The sequence below is a fragment of the Phocoena sinus genome, chromosome 12, assembly GCF_008692025.1.
Source record: "Phocoena sinus isolate mPhoSin1 chromosome 12, mPhoSin1.pri, whole genome shotgun sequence".
NCBI lineage: Eukaryota > Metazoa > Chordata > Mammalia > Artiodactyla > Phocoenidae > Phocoena > Phocoena sinus.
Genome location: NC_045774.1, coordinates 38,140,804 through 38,162,440, shown reverse-complemented (window position 1 = coordinate 38,162,440; position 21,637 = coordinate 38,140,804).

Below are 21,637 nucleotides of genomic sequence, written 5' to 3'. Positions count from 1 at the left end.
AGAGGAGATACTGATAGTTTATCTTTGTTTTTGGTTTCTCTTTAGATGAAAGGTTTGTGTGTTTATACTTTCACAAAAGACATGGTACTGTGACATATTTCATTATTCACTGTGGATTTATGTATTATATTTCATTTTCTGTCATGATTCAGTTACATTTTTTCCCTTCTGCAACTTCTGTATGTCAAGTTGTGATAGCAGGAAGCATTTTGATTCTCCCCCACCATGATCCAACCCCCTCTACCAGTAGCTTCTGATTGCTAGGAAGGAATGATGATTTGTACCTATTGGGGCACACAGGTTAGACACACTCTCTACTACCAAGTCCTGGCACCAGATCCTTTGTCACTAGAGATTCATTTTCATGATTTAATGATTTCTTCTAGTTTTTCAAAATAAAACTACTCATCAGAGAGGAATTCATACTATGAAGGAATTGATCAGATCACTTCCTTTCTGGATTGAAGGAATCTTAGAACTTCCTCAAAGGACTTGTCACCAGAGGAGTGCGTTGACTGTTGCAGTTCAGCCTTATCTTTCCTGTCCTCCTGTGTTGATTAACTATGCCATTTGGTTATTTTTAAAGCATCATTAAGAAGAAGGGCTCCAAGTGATCCCTTTTCAGTATATTTTTCTTTTATAGTTATCATAGCAAGTAGTATAGTGTTACACTAATTGAAAAAATTTGATAATTACCTTTTCATCAATTAATGAAATATTTGCCCTCTTTCAAATATCGAAGGATTTTCCCTAAAATTTTTATTGTAACAGACACGTAATTCTGAGATGATTTTTTGTTAAGAAAGTGCTTTCATTTTAAACTCCAGAATTTTGACGCTTCATTTACCAACTATTCAGAAATCCTGCTGAGTTGGCACTTGCTTGGCAGCCTAGATGCAGTGGCACTATTGTAGAGCCACTTAGCTAATTTAGAGAGTTGTACAGTCTAATTCAACATGATATTTAAACAATATAGAGGCTTTTCAGAAAAGGAAAATATGAAGATCTGAATTTGTGTCACACCAAATTATACTAAATATTGATATAATGCCACACAAACAGGAAGACTTTTGCCATTTTTCTTGTAAACCCTCATGAGAAATCAGCATATGTCATTTCTTTCTTTGAACTAAGTTCAACTTATGTTCTTCTCAGCTATGAAATAATGACTAATGAGCACTTTCTGGTTCTAAAAGGGTTAAAATGTATTTGGTTATTTTCAGAAATACTTTCCTAAAGCCTTCATTTTCAAGATTGGTAGTAATAAGAAAAAAAGAATACATATACTAACAACATAATTTTCATGGATGATAGAAATTGGGGGTGGGAAATCAATTTTGTACCACTATAAAATTTAAAATATGTATGTAACTTTATGTCTGGTCTTATAAGTGTTTTGTCAATTATTGCTTCAGTAGGTCAAGTTGTTTGATATATACAAAGTTCTAGTGGCAGAGTGTTTTAGATGGCCAATTAGCAGGAGGAGAAAAAATAACCAATTTTTCATAATTGAAGCAATGTCTAAGTGAATTGTCTAGTTATTAAAGATAAAAATGTTACTTATGTTTATAACATTTAAAATAGGGTGATGTCAAATTCATTCAATATACAAAAATATATTAAGTGTCTACTATGTACTGGGCACTGTTTTAGGTCTTGAGGAAACTGCAGTGAAAAAAACATTTAAAATTCCTATCTTTGTACTTATTTATATTCCTGGGAGGTAATACAAAATAAAGATAAACAAATAAAATGGCTACCTTATAGAGAATAAATGAAGCAGAGAAAGGGAATGGCAATTAACTTTAAAATAAGCTAGCCAGAATATAGAGATGAGATTTTAGTTAAAGTATTTATATATTTGTTGATATTCCATATGATTTCTTCAAGTTCTTAGTGACCCAGCTGAGCTAGTACATAGGTCTCTTCATAAACTCTGTAAACTCCAAAGATGATCTTGAAACAGGATCTTTACTGTTTACCAGAGTCACCTTCATAAATATCTATGGAAACAGCTCAGGGCATGAAGAGTGTGGTTTTCCTGATCCTGGGGATGATGTTAGCCGCTAAAACGATGGTGCATTTTTTATTCAGCAGAATCAAGAAAATTTGTCAAGACTGGTTGTGGGGATGGAGGTGGAAGTATGAAATATTTTCTTTTCTGATATATAGAGGTTAGAATTTGCTACTTGTTTAACCATTGGATGCCATCAAAAGTTAATAAATTTCCATAAGCAGTAAGATTAACCATGGATTTCTTTTGCATTTTGAAACCTAGCTCAATAATGATGGAGTAACATCAGTGGAAAAAAAATCAGTGTTTTGAAATAGAAAACTTTAAGAGATAATAAGAGATTTATAAGCTGAAAATGTAATAATAATGAGCTTAAAAAGATGAAAGAGCAGAAAGATCAGTGCCATGATGCTTATAACAGCAAAATCTTTGAGAACAAATTATTTTATAATTTAATCTTTTGCAAAAAGAAAATTCAGAAAACATTGTTTTCATTTATCATAAAAAACAAGTTTGTTTTAAATCTTAGTTTTATCCATTCCTTTTAATACTATTGGCAGAGAGAAAATCTAACTAAACTCTATGTGGAATGAGCTCTTACTCTGACATAAGTTATGAGTTAACCACAAATAATAACAATTATAGTTGACATTTATTGAAGGGATACCATGTGCTAGATATAATCACAGATGATCCTTACAAAAACCTTATAAGTATTGTTTTATTGATGAAGAAATTGAGGCTCAGGAAGATTGTTACTTCATCAAAACCAGACAGGTGGTAAATGACAGAGATAGGAATCAAAGTAGATCTAGAGTTCATATTCCTAAACTACACAAGTCTGACTTTTTAAGCAATATCCTTGAATAAACTGTTACAATAGAAAAAAAATTGAAATAAGCTCTAGAGGAGCAAAAATGGAAAGTAAGGAACCAGTTGGGAGACTATTTCGTGGTTAGACCAGTCAGGGATAAAAACAGTTTAGACCAGGGTTGTAGTGGGGAAGGCTGTGAAAATTGGTCAGGTGTAGAATACATTTTGAAGGTGGATCCAATAGGATTTACTGCTTAAACTTAAGTGAGAGAAATATAAAAAGGAGAAAAGAGAGAGAAACGTAAGTCCAAAATAATATTTTTAAACTGAGATTAATAATGCAGTTCCCTGCTATGAGAACACTTGGGGAGGAGCATGTTTGATAGAGGAGGATGGCCATCATGAGATGAAGATGGTTAAATATCCAACTGGGTATGCCAAGAAGGCAGCTATATCTAAAAGTCTGGGGTTCTGGGGGGTGTTCAGACCTGGAGATATACGTTAGGGAATCAGTGACATTTAAAGCTGTAGGAGACATCTTAGTGGATGAACGTGAATGAGAATAATCTGAGAACAAAGCCTTAGGGACCACCTGAATTTAGAGGAGGAGAAAAAAGATCTCACTGAAGAGCCTGAGAAAAAGGGATCAATAAGGGAGAAGGAAGATCAGAGGATAACCTTGTCATGGGGCCTCTATACTGAAAGGATAGAAAGAGGATGCAAATGGGGAACAGTCTTCTTGCTCCTCAGTTGTCCTCATCAGCAACACTTTCATTGTATATAGAACATTTCTTGCACATTAAAGCAAGAAAGTATCCAAAGATCCCTTTAGAGGAAACATTTCACCTTTCTTTTTTTATTTAAATTTTTATTGAAATAATTGTAAAGTCTAATGCAGTTGTAAAAAATAATAGACAGACATCCTGTACCTGTTACCATTTCTCCTCATGACAGTTGTCTTGCAAAACTAGTACAATATCACAACCAAGATATTGACATCGATATATTCCACAAATTTTGTTCAGATTTCCCAGGTTTTACTTGTTGTACTCATTGTTCTCTCTCTCTGTGTGTATTTTGCTCTGTACAATTTTATGAGTTTATATATCTACCACAAGATCCAAGATAAGAATAGCTCCATCACAAGGATCCTTTATAACCATCACTAACCCCTGGTCAGTAATCTGTTCATTTCCAAAATTATGTCTCTTCAAAAGTGTTATATAAATGGAATTGTACAATATGTATACATTTGTGATTGGATTTTTTTTTTTTTTTTTTGCTCAGCATAATTCCCTGAAGATTCATCTGAGTTGCTGCCATCTATCAAGAGTTCATTCTATTTTATTGCTGAGTAGTATGGATGTACCACCATATGTTTAACCATCTACCCATTGAGGGACATCTGACCTGTTTCCTGTTTTTAGCTATTATGAATAAAGCTGCTATGAACACTGCATATAGGATTTTTTACAAAGGTAAGTTTTAACTTATCTGGAACAAGTGTTCAAGAGTATAATTATTGTGTCATATGATAATTGCATGTTTAGTTTGTTGTGACTCTGCCAAACTGTTTTTCAGAGTGGATGTACCATTTTACATTCCCATCAACAATGTATGAATGGTCCAGTTTCTTTGTATCCTCACCAGCATTTATTGTTGTTGCTATTTTTTAATATTAACTTGTCTGATAGAGGTATAGTGATCTCTTATTGTGGTTTTAATTTGTATTTCCCTGATAACTAATGGAGGAGAATATCTTTTCATATGCTTTTTGTTGTCTTAGCCCATTCAGGGCTCCTATAACAAAATACCATAGAATGGGTAGCTTAAGCAACAAACATTTATTTCTCATAGTTCTGGAGGCTGGGAAGTCCAAGATCAAGGTACTAGCAGATTCAGTGTCTAGTGAGGGCCCACTTCCTGTTCATAAGCAGCTGTCTTTTCCTTGGTGTATCCTCACATGGTAGAAGGGTTAAGGAGCTCTCTAGGGTCTCTTCTGTAAGGGTATTAATCCTATTTATATGGGCTCCACCCTCATGAGCCAATTACCTTGCAAAGGCCCCACCTCTGAATACAATTACATTTGGGGAATAGGTTTCAACATATGAAATGTGGGGGGACATAGTTATTCAGTCTATAACATTTGTCAACTGTATATCTTTTTTGGTGACATGTTTGTTCATCTCCTTTGCTCATTTTCCAGTTGGATTTATAATGTTAAGTTTTAAGAATTCTTTCTATATTCTAGATACTAGTCCTGTATCAGATACATCTTGAAAGTATCTTCTCCCAGCCTGTAGTTTATCTTTTCATCCTCTACACCCGGCTTTACAGAGAACAAAAGTTTTAATTTTGATGAGGTTCCATTTTTCAATTTTTTTTAATGGATTTTTCATTTGACGTCAATTCTAAAAACTCTTTGCTGAGTTCTAGGTGCAGAAGATTCTCCTCTCTTATTCTTCTAAAATTCTTATAGTTTGTTTTACACTTAAGTCCATGATCAACATAGAATTAATTTTTGTATAAGGAGTGAGGTTTAGGTCAAGGATTTTTTTTTTCTTTTTGCCTGTGGATGTTCAGTAGTTCCAGCATCATTTTGGGGGAAGCATATCCTTTCTCCATTGAATTGATTTTGCACCTTTGCAAAAAGTTGATTGTGCATACATATGTGGTTCTATTTCTGGGTTCTCTGTTCTGTTCCATTGATCTATATGTTTATCTCTGCAGTGTTTCTTTGCTGAGATTTTCCGTTTGCTTTAAGATAATATTGTAATTGATTCTTGAAGCATGGTCATGTTGATTGATTTAAAATCTTTGTCAAATAATTCCAACATCTGATTTATCTCAGTGTTTGTCATTTTGTTTTCTTTTCTAATTCAAGGTGTGATTTTCCTTTTTTTTGGAATGATGGGTGAATTTCACTTGCATCCTGGGTATTTATTATTTTAGGAAACTCTGGGTCCTATTTAGATCTTTTATTGTTTCAGGCAAACACTTTTCTTTAGGTTTAGCATGCAGGTCTTGGTCTACTTTTGTGGGCTGTGGTTCCAATGACAAAGCCTCGACCATTTTATTTTGGTTTGCTTGGTTTATCTTGTGGCCTTGGGTTACCACTTGTTCCTGCTGGTGCCGACTGTGGGTTTGGAAGGGATTTCCCTAGTTGGAGCTGCCTGTGGTCTCCTCGTGGGTGAGGGAAGTCTCGGCTCTATTAAGGTGTGAGATACAAATATTTTCTTGACTCCTGGCAAAATGGGTCAGTATATAGTGCCCCAAGATTACAGGAATAGGAGCCACAAGTTCATTCATGTGGAAGAATCTTTCCCCTAGAAATACCTTCTTTCTTGTTTTCACTTCTTTTTTTTTTCATTTTTAATTTTTCTTCATTTTATTCTAGTTTTCTTGTGATTTTGCCACTGGAGTACTTAGGAAAGGACCTTTGGAGTACTTAGGAAAGGAAGCCCTGCTCCCTTTCCAACCTCCCCAACCCTCCTACCCACACAGAGCTCAGCCATTGTAGAGCTCCTTTGGCCGGTCACCACTTGCTCCTGTATAGACGTTAAAGCAGAGGAGGGGAAGTTTATGTGTATTTTAAAATTTTGCAATGGAGAGTTTATATTTCTAGTGCAGAATATAAAAAATAAGCACACACAAAAAATCTAATTTCAGATATAGTAAGTGCTATCAGAAAGAATAAGACAATGGTATACACAGTGATTGGGTGTGTGTATGTGGCTTAATCAGTAGACTTCCAGAAGGGCCTCAGAAATCCTATGGCCTGAGGTGGTTTTGAACTTGCTGAGATTAAGGGATAGGAAAGAGGGTCAGTGGGGCTTGAGTGTAGCTTGCCTCACAGCCATGGTACAAAGCAACACTATTAATCAGTACATGCCTCTTTACCAGGGGTCAGGTTGGTTTATCTGACTTCAGCACACCAGCACCAACCTATTTCAGACCTGCTGAAATTAACCTTCAGAGCAGACCTTGTTACCACAATGGTTTTTTGAAGGATGAGTGAATGTCAAGTGGCTTTTAAGAGCACCATAGCACTTAGGTACAAATGAGAGTAAGCAGGGCTGTGAGACAAGGGAAATTTGTATTTTTAAAAGGGCAAAAAACAAACAAACAAACAAAAACCCTTGGCATCCTAGAAAAACAAAATGATCCAAAGAACTGAAGGGATTAATAATAGAAACAAGATAAAAAAACAAATTCAAAATTATTATGAATAATCAATCATATTTAGAATGCTGTGTATCATGATAGATAGAGGCCACTCCTATCACTTCTATCTATAGATAGTAATCACTCCTCCCTATGCTTGGAAGCAGCATCCAGCTGTGGATCAGCTTTTTTATCTAGGGCTGTTTTAATTTGAGGTTTAATAATAATTTAATGTATGACAAAGACATGATCAAAATTATATCACGAAAGTAATCATGTTCTGCACTTCTGTATTCATTTAAAATAAAATTTTTCTGTGAGTTCTTTATGTTGTTTATAGCGCTGTAAGAGAGCTTGACCTATATAACGAGGAATAAAAAAGTGTAAGTTCATTTATTGCACAAACCTTTATTGAACACTAACTATATACTAAACACTGTGCTAATTTTGTATACTTAATCTAATTTAAGGTCCACAAAATGCTTTTTAGGTACGTATTACTATTACTCACCTTTTTTTTCAGATGATGAAACTAACCAACCATTAAAAACGGCTGGGTAGGAATTTGAGTGCAGGTTATCTGAATCCAGAATCCATTCTTTATGACCAGGTAATATTTCCTCATTCTATAATATTATTAGTTTCTGATCTCAAGGTATTCAAATTAATGGAGAAGTCAGACAAATAAAAAATGACAGTATGTTATAAAAATATATATTCCATAGGGTGCTACAGAGGCATTTGGGAGGAGTAAGCTAGCTAAGAGAGGAACTTGTCAGAATGGATTCCTGAAGAAGAAAGTAGAGTAAGAATTGAGACTTGAACAGCAAATGGAAGTTCACCATTAGAAGATCAGGTTGGGAAAGGCATTTTAGGCAAGGAGATAAAAATATCTGTTATAAAAGTATGAACCTGAGAGAGAAAGCACTGGGGAAACAGAAATTTCTTAGGGGGAAGAGTAAGAGAGATAAAGGTAATCACATTATAGATGGCTTCATATATCCTGTTACAGAATTGTTAAATGCTAGTGGCTGTTTGTAAACATTTATGTTTTACAGCGATGTAGAAAATTAATTGAGAGAGAGAAACCGTATGCACGGTAAATAATAAGCAACTGCACTAAGATACTGGCAATTGGAATAGAGAAGTGAGAGAAGATTCAAGAACCCTCAGGAGGAAGAAGCATTTTGACTTAGAGAATTAACTGATGGAAACCCAAAACAGAAGAAGGATGTAGGATCAAAGAAGAGATTTTAAGAGAGCAAAACTTCTATACTTACATGCTAAAATGCAAGAAGTACTGAAAACACACTGCTATGGAATTTGGCACACCTAAGCTCAAATCATGACTCCAGTTTCTAAATCATAAGATCGTGTGCAAGATACTTAAATTCTACAAGCCAGGGTTTCTTTATCCCCTTTCTTAATGCCTTCCAGTCAGTTCCTGTGTGCTTTCACTTCTATTTCTTAAAAACAGTTTGAATCTGTAACTTATTAGCCTTTCTGTCCCTTTATTATGTCTTGCTTGAACTGCAGAATGCTCTTAACCGGTATTTTTGGCCTCTAATCTCTTGAAAAATAAAGAAAGGTAACAATTTTATTTAAAGAACTCTGGCTTCAGTGTGGACAATTTGTAAAGGGAGACAAGACTTTTCCGGGGAAACTAGGTGGGGTTACTAGAATATTCTAGAAGTGGCTTGATGATTCAGAAGCCATTAGATTAGAGAGGAGGCCATAGAGGTGCACAATGCGGATGGATTTGGAAGAGAGAGCTCTGGATGATACGGGAAGGGAGAGATGTGTGAGAGATTACTCCTTGATTTCTCATTTGAGCTGCTGAATGGAAGAGGACTAAGTGGGACAGGGAGTTGATTTTGGTCTTGGATAAATTGATGGTGACATGACTTTCAGAGACTTAAGTGGATGTACAGAGAAAGCAATTGAGTCTGATTCTGAGTTAGAGCTATATATGTAGTGTCACGAGTATATAGGCACCTGTGAATTTATAGATGAGTATTAGATTGTCAAATAGTATAGAATATCAACAGACTATGACATTCGAAATGCCAATGTTAAAAAAAAATTTATTGGTAGAAGTGCCAATATTTAATGGTAAATAGAAGAGGAGGAACCTGCAATAAAAAGTAGCTAGAAAGGAAGAAGGAAAACAAATAATATGGTGTCATGGTGGCTGCCAGAAAGATTGTTTCTGGAAGAACAGAGTAATCCACAACATTGAGAGATGCTGAGCAGTGAAGTAAAATGAAGACTGAAAAGGACCCATTGGATTTAGCAATATAAATGTCATTTAAGGGCATTAGTGGGTAGTTTTCCCATGGAGTAGAAAGTGAAGAGTGGGTTGGGGAGTAAGTTTGAGATGAGGAAAAGGAGAAAAAGGAAAAACAACATAGAAGTTGAACCGTGAAGAAAAGAAGAGAGAGAAATTTTGCTCTCAAGGAACACAGTTGATGTAAGAAAAGAAGGCATTAAGTTGTGATGTGCATCAGTGCCCAGCAGAGCCGTATTGGTCTGAAACAAAAGCAAAAATGTGCATCCCTAGTACACTTAGCAAAATATCCTCCCATATTTTGAAGCAAGGGTTAAGAGTTAATAGAAGCTTTACAATAAAATATAATGACTACATGTAAAGCTCCATAATTCCCAGTCTGTTTACACATCATTGTCAATCCTCACAAACCCACCCTGGACGGGAACTTGGGAAACTCCGGCTGGTTGGAAGATTGTTATTTGTGTTGCACAATAACACAAAGTCATAAAACAGCCTATCTTTATTTAAAATTTTGATTTTTTGTTTATTATGACTTTTAAAATAGTACATTAAAATATCACTTATGTTGATTACTGAGTTTTGGACATCCCTTTAAAATTTGCACCTGTATTGACTGCCATTATGGCCTCGCTTTAACACTGATCTTAGTCTAAAGGCAAGGGCATCTGGTCTGACAATTATGATTAATAGTGGAGATAATGGGGCTGGGACTACTCATGACAATTTAGAAAGTATGTTAAGTGCAGACAGTCCTTAGAAAAGAGCTGTAAATAGTGATGATATAGCTAACAGGAAAGCATAAATTAAAGGAACATTCATTTGTTCATTCAAGCAGAAAACATTTTAAGTGTTCAAAACACTAACTTGCATTTTAAAACCTCCATATTTACTTTATGACACAATTCTTTTTCTAAGGAATCCTGTGGTCTAATTGAATGTATTTTGCTCCCACACTTTGTAGGTAAGAAATCATACTTCCATTAGTTGAAAAACCTCAAGTTACAGCATAGTCTCAAGTCAGAAAAAGGACTGATTTATAGTGTAAATTAATTAGCACTTACACTAAGTTTGGGTGGAAGGCTATAATTCAGTGTCATTTTATTATTAATTTTGAGTCATGTCAATAAAATTCCATCTTACGACAGAGGTAGATGCTTGATTATTTCTTTGGTGCACAAAACACAGTAATTGTACATATGCATTTTTCCTTAGCACATGATTTTGCATTTCATGAAGCCTCAAAGTACAAACTTTTTTTGCTGAGGTCCTTTTAACAGTATTTTGAATGGTTTAATTTCATTTTGCTTACCTGTATTTCACTAGACTATACTTTGGTGTTTAACAGCTATATTACAAGTCAAACTTGGATCAGCAGATTTGATACTTTTATGATTCTCATTCTGAGCTCCTGCTCTACCTATGTACATAATCTGTGTAGAAGAGTTATGTATTTAAGGAACAGGTGTTCTTTTCACTAACTATATTCCTATAGTTTATAAATCAAAACTATTAAAAATTGTTTGCTTGGGTATATGCCTTCCTTCCAGTTTCTTCTAATTTTTATGCATATTCTAGATTATTGATATATATAATTACACATATTCCTAAAAGTTAAGTCTTACTTAACATCCCAAATGAGGAATCTTTAAAATTTACTCCCTTGTTATATCTGACATTGTATTTTCAAGGCAGTATGACTTTGGACAGCCCAGCATATGTCCTTCCATTTGCTGGCATTTAAGGGGGTCAATAAATAACACTAATGTCTTCTCCTCTTGTGTTCAAAACTGGTTGAGAGATCAGCACAGCAGTCAGACAGATGGAGATAAATATTTAACTTTTTATTTCTCTGATAAATGCTCATTTGAAAAATGTGTCTTTAACTCTGTACAAAATGGACAGTGGTACCCCAGAATTCAGCAGACCTAGAAGTTGCACTAGACAATCCCAAACCACTCCTGGTTATGACATAGAAAGCAGCCCACTTTCTTTTCTATGTGATCTATCAGGAAATTCACAGCTCCTCCCTGGAGGGGAATAAGTGGACATACAAAGACTAGGAGTGTTTCTTAAAGTGTGGTCAGAAGATCCCTGAGGACTTTCTTTTAGAGGTCTGCAGCTACTAGGTCCTTTTCAACTACACGTCTGTGTGAGACTGGATCCTCTTCATGTACTTCAACCAAAACAGTATATTGCATCCAAGGGAGTGAGAAGCAAATCTGAAGACCCAGCTATCTTCTATTAAGTTCAGGCATTAAAGAGATTTGCAAAAAATGTAAAATGCATCTCACCTCGCTAATTTTTTGGTTTGAAAAATAGTTATTTTATGAAACTATGTTATTTATATTAACATATAAAAAGTTTATTATTGCTATTTTAAATGAATTAATAACTAAATTTTAAAAAACTTCTCAGTCCCTTATATAGAAAATATAACTCATGTAAACAAAAGTTTTTTGGTGTCCTCAGTAGTATTTAAAAGTAAAAAGTTGGGACTTCCCTGGTGGCGCAGTGGTTAAGAATCATCTTGCCGATGCAGGGGACACAGGTTTGATCCCTGGTCTTGGAAGATCCCATGTCTTGGAAGATCCCACATGCCGCAGAGCAACTAAGCCCGTGCACCACAACTACTGAGCCTGGTCTTGATCCCTGGTCTTGGAAGATCCCATGGTTTGATCCCTGGTCTTGGAAGATCCCATGTCTTGGAAGATCCCACATGCCGCAGAGCAACTAAGCCCGTGCACCACAACTACTGAGCCTGCGCTCTAGAGCCCGCAAGCCACAACTACTGAGCCTGTGCCACAACTACTGAAGCCTGCGCGCCTAGAGCCCAAGCTCCACAATAAGAGAAGCCACCACAATGAGAACCACGCACAGCACAAGGAAGAGTAGCCCCCGCTCACGGCAACTAGAGAAAGCCTGTGTGCAGCTACGAAGACCCAATGCAGCCAAAAATAAATAAATTAAATTAAATTAATTTTAAAAAAAAGTAAAAAGTTATCCTGAGGTAAAACATTTGAGAACCATTGCTCTAATGGAAGAGCCTCCATTTGGGAGCATAAGGAGTGGGAAACAACTATCCTTTGTTCCTTTTTCTCAGCCTGAGGTATTAAACAGGGGTATTTGCTTCATTGCAGGCTATTGTTTTAGATGCAGATGTCCTAACCAAAAGTATAAGTATTTGCTAAACTTCTTTTTGGACAGATCTTGGTAGTCTTCAATGTTAGCTTATGGTAGATATTGACTAAGACTCTATCCTTGACCAAACTCTAGTCTCCTTTGAGCTCTCTTCTTGACTAGGTCTCACAGGTGGGCTTCTGTGTCCATCCTTTGTTTGCCAGACCTGCATTGCCCAGTCTTAGCAAGAATTCTGCTAAGTCAGTTTGTCAAGAATTCCCCCACTCTTAATATCTGATCAAGTTCCACATCCCCTAACCTCCTTTTATAAGTCCTTGACCTGCCTGTAGCAAGAACTCTATAAAGGCAATTTAGCAAGAATCTTCCTACCCTTGATGTTTCCTCTCACTAAGTTTCCATCCACTGATCCCCATCACCCTGCACCTTGCCTGTAAATTCCCATTTGGCGTAATTGTATTTGGACTTCAGCCTGATCTCTTTCCCTATTACAATACCCCATTGCAATAGTCTTGAATAAAGTCTTCCTGACCATTTTAACAAGTGTTAGAATAATTTTCTCTTTAACAATATCTGGGGTAAACTTTATTTAAATTTTATTTGCTGACTTTGCTTTTCAGTATTGTGTCTTTGGCTTAAATTGAGGGACATTATGAAAACAAATTGCTAAAGAAGCAGAAGGTTTCCCCTGAAAACTTTTGCTTCTTAACAATTTTCATACAAAATGTAATTGAAGTTTTTAAAATTACAATATGGTGGCATGTTTGGTAAGTCTCAGGAAAAAGGTCTCAGCAACAAGGAACATTATACTTATTTTAATCTGTTGCTTTTCCTTGCATTGTAGAGGTTGTCAATCGAATCCCTATCATCATTACTCTTTTTGATGGCTGCTAGAAAGTTTAGGCCAAATTAGCAATCCTCCATTAAATGTACTGCCCAGCATAAGGAAGTTGTTGTTTGCTAATCTCATTCCTAGTTTATTAACTCCACTCTCATTTTGCTCTCTCTTCATATCCATTTACTCTCTTACCTACCCTCTTATTTTGTTTGCTTTAGTTTTTAAAGCCATGTTAAATCTTTTCTAGAAGCTAGCAGGTTTTCAAAAAATGGTTCAAAAATAGCAAGCTGAGTAAATCACATGGGCTAAGAAAGCAGTGGTTTTGAACTCATCCTATCTGTATATTATATGTTAGTTATTATTTTCCCCATATCCTTGGGTCAAAAAAGCAAAAGAAGAAATGAAACTATGTAAATTTGCAAGGCTAATGTTTTTATAATAATTAAACATGGGGACCTTGGGGTTTTTTTTCCCCCCCATAAATTACTCTACAATGCCTCTGTCACAGAGTGCTGCAACTTTTTCATTTGGAAATTTTTCAGATCAGTGATATAAATGCAAATATAAATGAAAAGACTTAAAATATTCTTCCATATTGGCCTTTTTTCTCCCTCTACACAAAAGGTATTTATTTCTTTATTGAAAAACTCATTATATATGCTTATGCGATGTCAATTAGCCATGGTGAAACAAGAGTTTTATGTTTGAGCTACAATGAATTTCTAAGGAAATCTGTTGTTTGCCAGGCTGAAGCTGCAGTTGGAGAAGATCCAAATCATTACCTAAATTTACATCCTATTGTTATCCATGAATCTTTCTACAACTTCCTATAGGGTATTTAGAAATAAACAAAAGTTTTTTTTTTCCTCCTTCTATTGTGTTAATACCTTTTTATGTAGCTTGCATTTTGGGGTAAAATCTAAATTAGAAAAGAAAAAAGCAGAAAAACTAAGTCTCACAAGGAACTCTACCTGGAAAGAAAGGAAATTGGCTGGTGGGAAGCAGCTTCCTTGTGGCATCAGAAGGGGAACCAAAACCAAAGGTAACACAGTAAATTCTATGCTTTGCTATGAGAGTTTGTTTGCATTGTTTGGGAATTATTTTGCCAACTATGTCTCTACATTTTTTTGCATTTGAAATCAATTCTTTAAAAATACTGTTAATTTATTTTACAATGAAAAATCAAGCAATTGAGAAAATACCATAAAAGATTACTGTCTCACGTTGTGTCCCCGAGAAAACAGACTCTGACACTGAGGTTTGTGTGAAGGAGGTTTATTGGGGAGGGCACTCCACAAAAACACTTCTAAAGGAGTGAGGGCAGCAAGATTGGGCAGAGGGAGAATTTGACTGAGATGCAGGCACAACAGAGGCCTCAGCCAATCCCACAGGGAGCTCTGGATCTAGAGTATTATTGACCTAAAGCAAATAGACTGCCAGTTATTTCTTCAGGAGAAAAAAAAAAAATTTAGTTTATTTGGCATCAGCAGAGAATTGTAGTACAAGGTCTGTAACCTTGGCAAGCGATATGCAAGTCCCTGCATGCCATGCCGAGGGAAGGAGAACTCTCTTATAGAGAGGAAAGGAAGTTGGGAGGGCTGTAGAAAACAAAGAGTCCATGGCTTTTCATTGGCTGAGTCCTTGTCAAAAAAGAAGAGGAGTCTTACCTCTTCCTGTTGGGCTCTGTTATTGTCACAGGATGTGAGAACTCCCACTGCCCGCCTCCTGACTCTATTTAATTGAGGTTTTTGTTTATTAATTTTTACAGTATACCTTCAGAGTTGTGCCAGATTATCTCAAATCGAGGCAAGAGCCAGGCCTTTGTACCCTCAACATGGTCCAGTCATTAGGTGAGTGCCGACTGGTGGAGGGGGGCATAACCTTGGGCCAGGCAGCTCCTTTCATCTTAGGGCCATTAGTGGGAGGCACTCAGCTCTGAGTTGTCAGCAGGCAATGATCTGGGCATCTGGGGTGGTGGACTTGCTAGGGGGTGGGGGTGGGGCTGAGGGGGGAAACCTGAGTGACACATTGTAGCATCTGTGAGCTGCTTGCGTCCACTTGCTCTGTGTAAGTTCAGTCTATCTAGGAAAAGTTTCTTCAGGCTTCTGGTTGGTCTCTTTTCCCTGGGAGATTTGCAAGAAGAAGATTAGTAAGATAAACTATAGTTCCTACTGCTACAGCTAGTTTTGAGGCCACGCCTGATACTCATATTTTTTCTCCTCTTCTGTCCATTCTGGATTTCCTCTGCCTAGTAACTTCCCTGGGTCTGGGTGCTTACCTGGTAGGGTAACCTGATCTTCTTCTTGAGGTATCTTTGCTCCTGATCACCATACCCTTATCAGGCTACGGCTGCAGCATTTGTCAAGTATCTCTCACAATCAAGCAAAAAAGTTCTAAGAGATATGCCAGTGGATCACATGAATGCTAAACACTTTCTTCCTGATTCCTTTACATAACAAGAAGCCTACCTCCTCCTGAGTGTCAGGGTTAATTCCACCTATGAGAATGGTGACTCCGTTCCTTCGTCTCCTTGCAAATGGTGCCCAAATGACCAAGCTGCAGCCACAGTTCAGAGTTTAACTGGACATTTGCTATGTTCACTGGTGGGACCAACACATCTAGACCTGCAGAACCTAGACTTGCAGGCGAGGGAAGACACATTCACCAAGTGACTCTCTGGGAGTGACAGTAAGCAGGGCTACTCCTACTTTCTCCCCTGGGCTCCCAGACCCAGACACAAGTATTCTACCTACTGGGGTCACAGAACCATATAAGGGTTGTTAATTTAGTGTGTACAGTACCAGCCCCCCATTATCCGCAGGGGATACATTATAAGACCCCAGTGGATGCCTGAAACTGCAGACAGTACCAAATCCTACATATACTATGCTTTTTCTTATACATACATACATACTTACCTAGGGTAAAATTTAATTTATAAATTAGGCACAGTAAGAAATGAAAAACAATAACTAATAATAAAACAGAACAATTATAACAATATACCATAGTAAAAGTTATGTGAATGTGGTCTCTCTCCCTCTCAAAATATCTTATTGTAGAAATTTAATTCCTTTTCTATCTCAGTTAAGCACCTAATCATTCACTGTGGCTGTAACTTTTGCAACAGCAAAACTAGCACAAATTTCTTTTTCCTTCTTTACAATTTCATGGATAAAAGATTCGTTCTTACCATAGGTCTTAGCAAGTTAGCATACGATTTTTTTTCTTTCCTTATTAAGTGGAGAACTTTCATATTTCCACTTAAAAGAAGCACTTTACAGCTTCTCTTTGGCATATGTGAATTTTCAGCATCACTACTCTTGCATGTTGTGGCCATAATTAAGTGAAATAAGGGTTTCTTGAACACAAGCACTGCAGTACCGCGACAGTCAATCTGACCGCTGAGATGGCTACTAAGTGACTAATAGGCAGGATATATTGGATGAAGGGATGATTCACTATACGGGCAGGACAGAGTGGGATGGTGTGGGTTGGTGTGGGATTTTGCCAGACTACTCATAATGGCATGCAGTTTAAAAGTTATGAATTGATTATTTCAGAAATTTTCCATTTAATATTTTTGGACTGCATTTGACCATGGGTAACTGAAACTGAGGAAAGCAAAACCGTGGATAAGGGGGGAACCACTGTATACTACATCCTGGAGAATGATGCCCCATCCTTGCAGGATATAATATCCAAGGTGGCACCTCAGCTATGACTTCAGAGGCCTTTCCATCACTCTGTCAGACTGACAGCTTCTGGGAGGTGCAGTATGCGGTAGGACCAGTGGATCCTGTGGTCATGTGTCCACAACCTCACCCAATTTGCACTCAGGTATGTTCTTTAGTTGATATGATTATATAAAGAACTTCATTTAAGAGGGTCAAACATTCTCTAAGCCTGGAATAGTGGTGCTGGCTGAGGCCCTACTGACAGAAAAGGGTTGAAAGTAACCAGATTAACCGCAATTGTATAGTGGCTCTTTTGAGAGAATGGCATCATACTGGGGGCTCAGCATTAGCTTCTGTCACTGGAAAATTGGATGTTTGGCAGCAGCTGAAGCTAGATCATCTTTGGTAAGAAGGGAGCCCATGCTGTAAGGCCCAGTCAGAGCCTCCATTCCTACCACCATGGGTACAACTTTCCTGTGCCCATTGTGCCAGCACCGAGGTGGCTGATGACAAAGGCTGAATTATTTTGTCACATTGGTTATTTAATATATTTTCTGGTGGGGTACTCTCTAGAGGGCTTGAATATGTGATACAAAATACTTCAGGTCCACTCCCATCCATTCATCCACATGTCCCTTCCCTAGGCCTCCTTGGCCCTGATCTCCAAATGTTTCTCCTTTCCAACAAACTATCCTCAAATGGCCATTGTTCCATATATTCTAACCTCAGACTACTTCTCTTTCATTGCAAAGGGGATGACCAAGTGTATCAACCAAAGAAGTGCCTACTGGGGAGCATTTCCTTCACTGCTGTCTTTCTGGCCCTCCCTTGAGCAGAACTGGACTATAGCTACTGTTCATTTTCAGCTCGTAGACATATGGCAAGCCTATTCATCCCTAAAAGTGCTCAGTCATTTTCGTCCTGTCATTTGATCCTATGAGACCCCTGCCCCTGCCATATGGCCATAGATGTTAGCCAAGGGAGTGGTGCCAGTGTGACAATGGTAAGTGACATGGGAGTCTGGTCCGCCTGTTTTTGCAACTTACTTTGCCTTTGGGCCCTGCTCATGCCTGATCCTAGATGTATCATTTCTTTTTTATAGTGGATTGCTGCTGGGCTAGCCTAACATGCCTTGATGCATCTGACAATTTCCAGCTCAAGACGGGCAGGTGGTGCAGAATAGTCACTTGATATTCCATGGTCAGGTGCTCCATCGTAGTCCCTAGTAGCAAACCAGGGGCTCTTTTTGAATGTCATATAATTCTTTTCTGTAGATAACATGGCTTTGCTTCAGAACTCTATGTGTTTACATTGTAATTCTTTCACTGGAGCTAACCTCCACATGGCATCTTTTCCCATCATAGTTACCTCTAAAATGATAGATGCTGCTGTGTCCTAGGGCTTAAATGGCAGGTCTGGTCATACTATTGCCTAGATCTACTATTAAGAATTTTCCTGGTCTGGGCCCCACTCAAAGCTGCCAACCTTTCATTGTCACTTGGTAATAAGGCTAGAGAAGAATTCCCAAATGAGGAATATGCTGCTTCCTACCAGGCATTGCACCTCCTTCTTATTGGTAGGAGTTGCAAGATGCCATACTTTGTTCTTCACTTTGAAAGTGATATCTCAGAATGCTCCAGACTACTTGACTACTGAAAACTTCACTCATGTGGAAGTCTTCTGATTTTTCATAAGTTTTCTCTCCTGAGTCCATTCCTCTCCCTATATTTTCCCTCATGGAACTCACCATTGCCAGCCTTTTGTCCCTGCGCTCTTCGTATCACAGTCACCAATGAGCTGCATATTGCCAAATCCATTGGTCAGTTCTTAGTTCTCATTTTACTCAGTCTCTTGGCACCATCTAACACACCCAGGCACCTCCTCCTTCTTGAAAAATTTTCCTCACTTGGCCTCCAGGACACTCTTTCTCAAGTGTCTCCTAGTTTACTGTTCATTTCTTATCAGTCTCTTTTGTCTACTTTCTCATCATTCTGACCTCTAAACATTGGAAAGCCCTAGCGTTCCCCTCTCAAAGCACTTTATACTCAATTTCCAGATGATCTCCTCTAATTGTGTGGAATTAAATACCATCAGTAATTTGATAACTCTCACATTTTTAAATTCTTTTGGGGAATTTCCCCCTAAATCCCAGCCTGAAATATCCAACTGCCCTTTCAACATCTCCACCTGAATATTTAAGACATCTCAAATTCAAAATAATCAAAATTAAACTCATCATTCCCCTTCTCTGTGTTTCCCCTCCACTCCTGAAAAAAAATTCTGCCTATCCAATCTACCTTACCTTCACAAAAGGCATTTTCATTCATTCTTCTGGCTGCTGAAGCCAAATGTCTTTGGGCTCTCCTTGCATCTTCCTTTTTCTTACATTTCACATCCCATTCATTGAAACTTTCTCTAAATTCCTGCTTTGAATCATACCTGATATATGAATATCTTCTCTCACATCTACCACAAATATCCTGGCCAAGCCACCATCATCTCTTGGATTGTTGGAAAACTTCCTAATTGGTCTCTCATCTTCCTCCCCACTCCATCACAATCTATTATGTACCCCAAAGCCATAGTGAGCCTTTTACAATATAAGCCAGATTATGTCCCTCTAAGATCAAATGCTTAAATGAGTTTTTATATTTGGATCAGAACAAAATTTAAATGTATCAGTATAGCTCACAGAGCGTCACCTGATTTCGTGCCCTGCTGTTTCTCTGAATTAATCAACAAACCCTTTCTTTCTCATTCACTCTGCTTTAGTCTTAGAATTTCTTGCACACTCCAAGTCTACTTCCACTGCAGGGCTTTTGCTCTTGTTCTCTCTGCCTGAAATGTTCTTCCTTACAACTTCTGAAGTCTTTTTAAATGTTTCTTTATGAAAGATGCCTTTCCTGACCACCTTACGTAAAATATACCCTATCACTGCCTATCCACCTTGTCCTCACTTATTTTTCTTCCATCATGCTTACTGCCACTTGATATACATTTATTTACTTCCTTCCTTATTTATTATTTATCATTTCACCTTTCTAGAGTATAACATTCATAAAAACTGATCTTCTGTATTCTGTTTAATATGAAATAATTGTGCCAAAAATAGTACCGAACACATAGCAGGATCTTAATACATATTTGTTGAATAAATAAATGAAAATAACTCTGTTATTATTGAAAAAGTGAACTCACGTAAACTTCCTTTCAGTCATGGAAACAAAATGTGTAAAATTTTATGTAGGTGTATTTTTTTTTTCTTTTTTTTTTTTTTGCGGTACGCGGGCCTCTCACTGCTGTGGCCTCTCCTGCCGCGGAGCACAGGCTCCGGACGCGCAAGCTCAGCGGCCATGGCTCACGGGTCCAGCCGCTCCGTGGCATGCGGGATCCTCCCGGACCAGGGCACGAACCTGTGTCCCCCACACCGGCAGGCAGACTCCCAACCACTGTGCCACCAGGGAAGCCCCAGTAGGTGTATTTTTATGTTAGATATGTATTTTAGAGTATTTCACATAATTTGATTGTTTTTTATATTTTTAAGGATTACAATAATAACTAGATGAGAGTTTTTTTTTTTTTTTTAGATGAGAGTTTTAAATGTTGTCTTTCACAGGTAGATTTATTTTTGCTGTATACCCTTTATGTAGCAAATGTGATATCAGACGTATTCCATCTAATTACAATAAGAAGTCTTTCTAGATAATCAGATTTCAGACTGATATTTTCAAAGCATACTTTAACTTCCCAAGGAATAACTAGGTAAATATATTAGCAAAAATTACCTACACTACTTACCTGGTGCTTCCTTGGACCAGAAAGAGGATAAAGGACATAAAGTGTGGAAAAATACAGCATTGGGTTAAAAATGGTAGAAAAGAAGGGGAAAATTATGAACTGCACATTATACCTCAACTCTAATTTAAAAAGCGGAAATATAGATGAGAAATAAAAATAATAAATGAGATAAATTTAATTAAAAATTTTAGCTTGAAATATTGAGCACCTACTATGTGCCAGAAACCTAGAAGATGCTGTTTTTAGTCTGCTCTAGCTGCTATGACAAAGTACTATAGACTGGGTGGCTTGTAAACAACAGAATTTATTTCTCATAGTTCTGGAGGCTGAAAGTTTAAGATCAGAGTGCCAGCATGGTGGGTGAGGGCCTTCTTCCAGGTTGCAGACTTCTCACTGTGTCCTCACGTGGTGGAAGGGACTAGGGAGCTGACTGGGGTCTCTTTTATAAAGAGTACCAATCCCATTCATGGGGGTTCTGTTCTTATGACTTAAGTAAGCACCTTCCAAAGACCCCACCTTCTAATACCATCACATTGGGGGTTAGGATTTCAACATCTGAATGGTGGGGTGGTGACACAAACATTCAGACCATAGCAAATGTTATACAAACATTTTCTAATTTAAGACTTATGATCACTATATGAGGTAGATCCTAATACACTTTCCCATTTCAGAGATGACTACTCTAAGAGAATATAGGAATGGCCCAAAGCCATTTGGAAGTCAGGATTATCCGCCAAGTTTTCCTACTCCAGAGCATGTTATTTACCACTCTGCTAGGGGATATAATGTGTTAATTCTGAGCAGAGTGTTGGGAGCAGCAGTCTCTCATCTACTGAATATCATGTTACTTCAGAATTTACCCTTACTTGGGTGTTCCCTAGCTCAGAGATCTTACTGATGCAGTT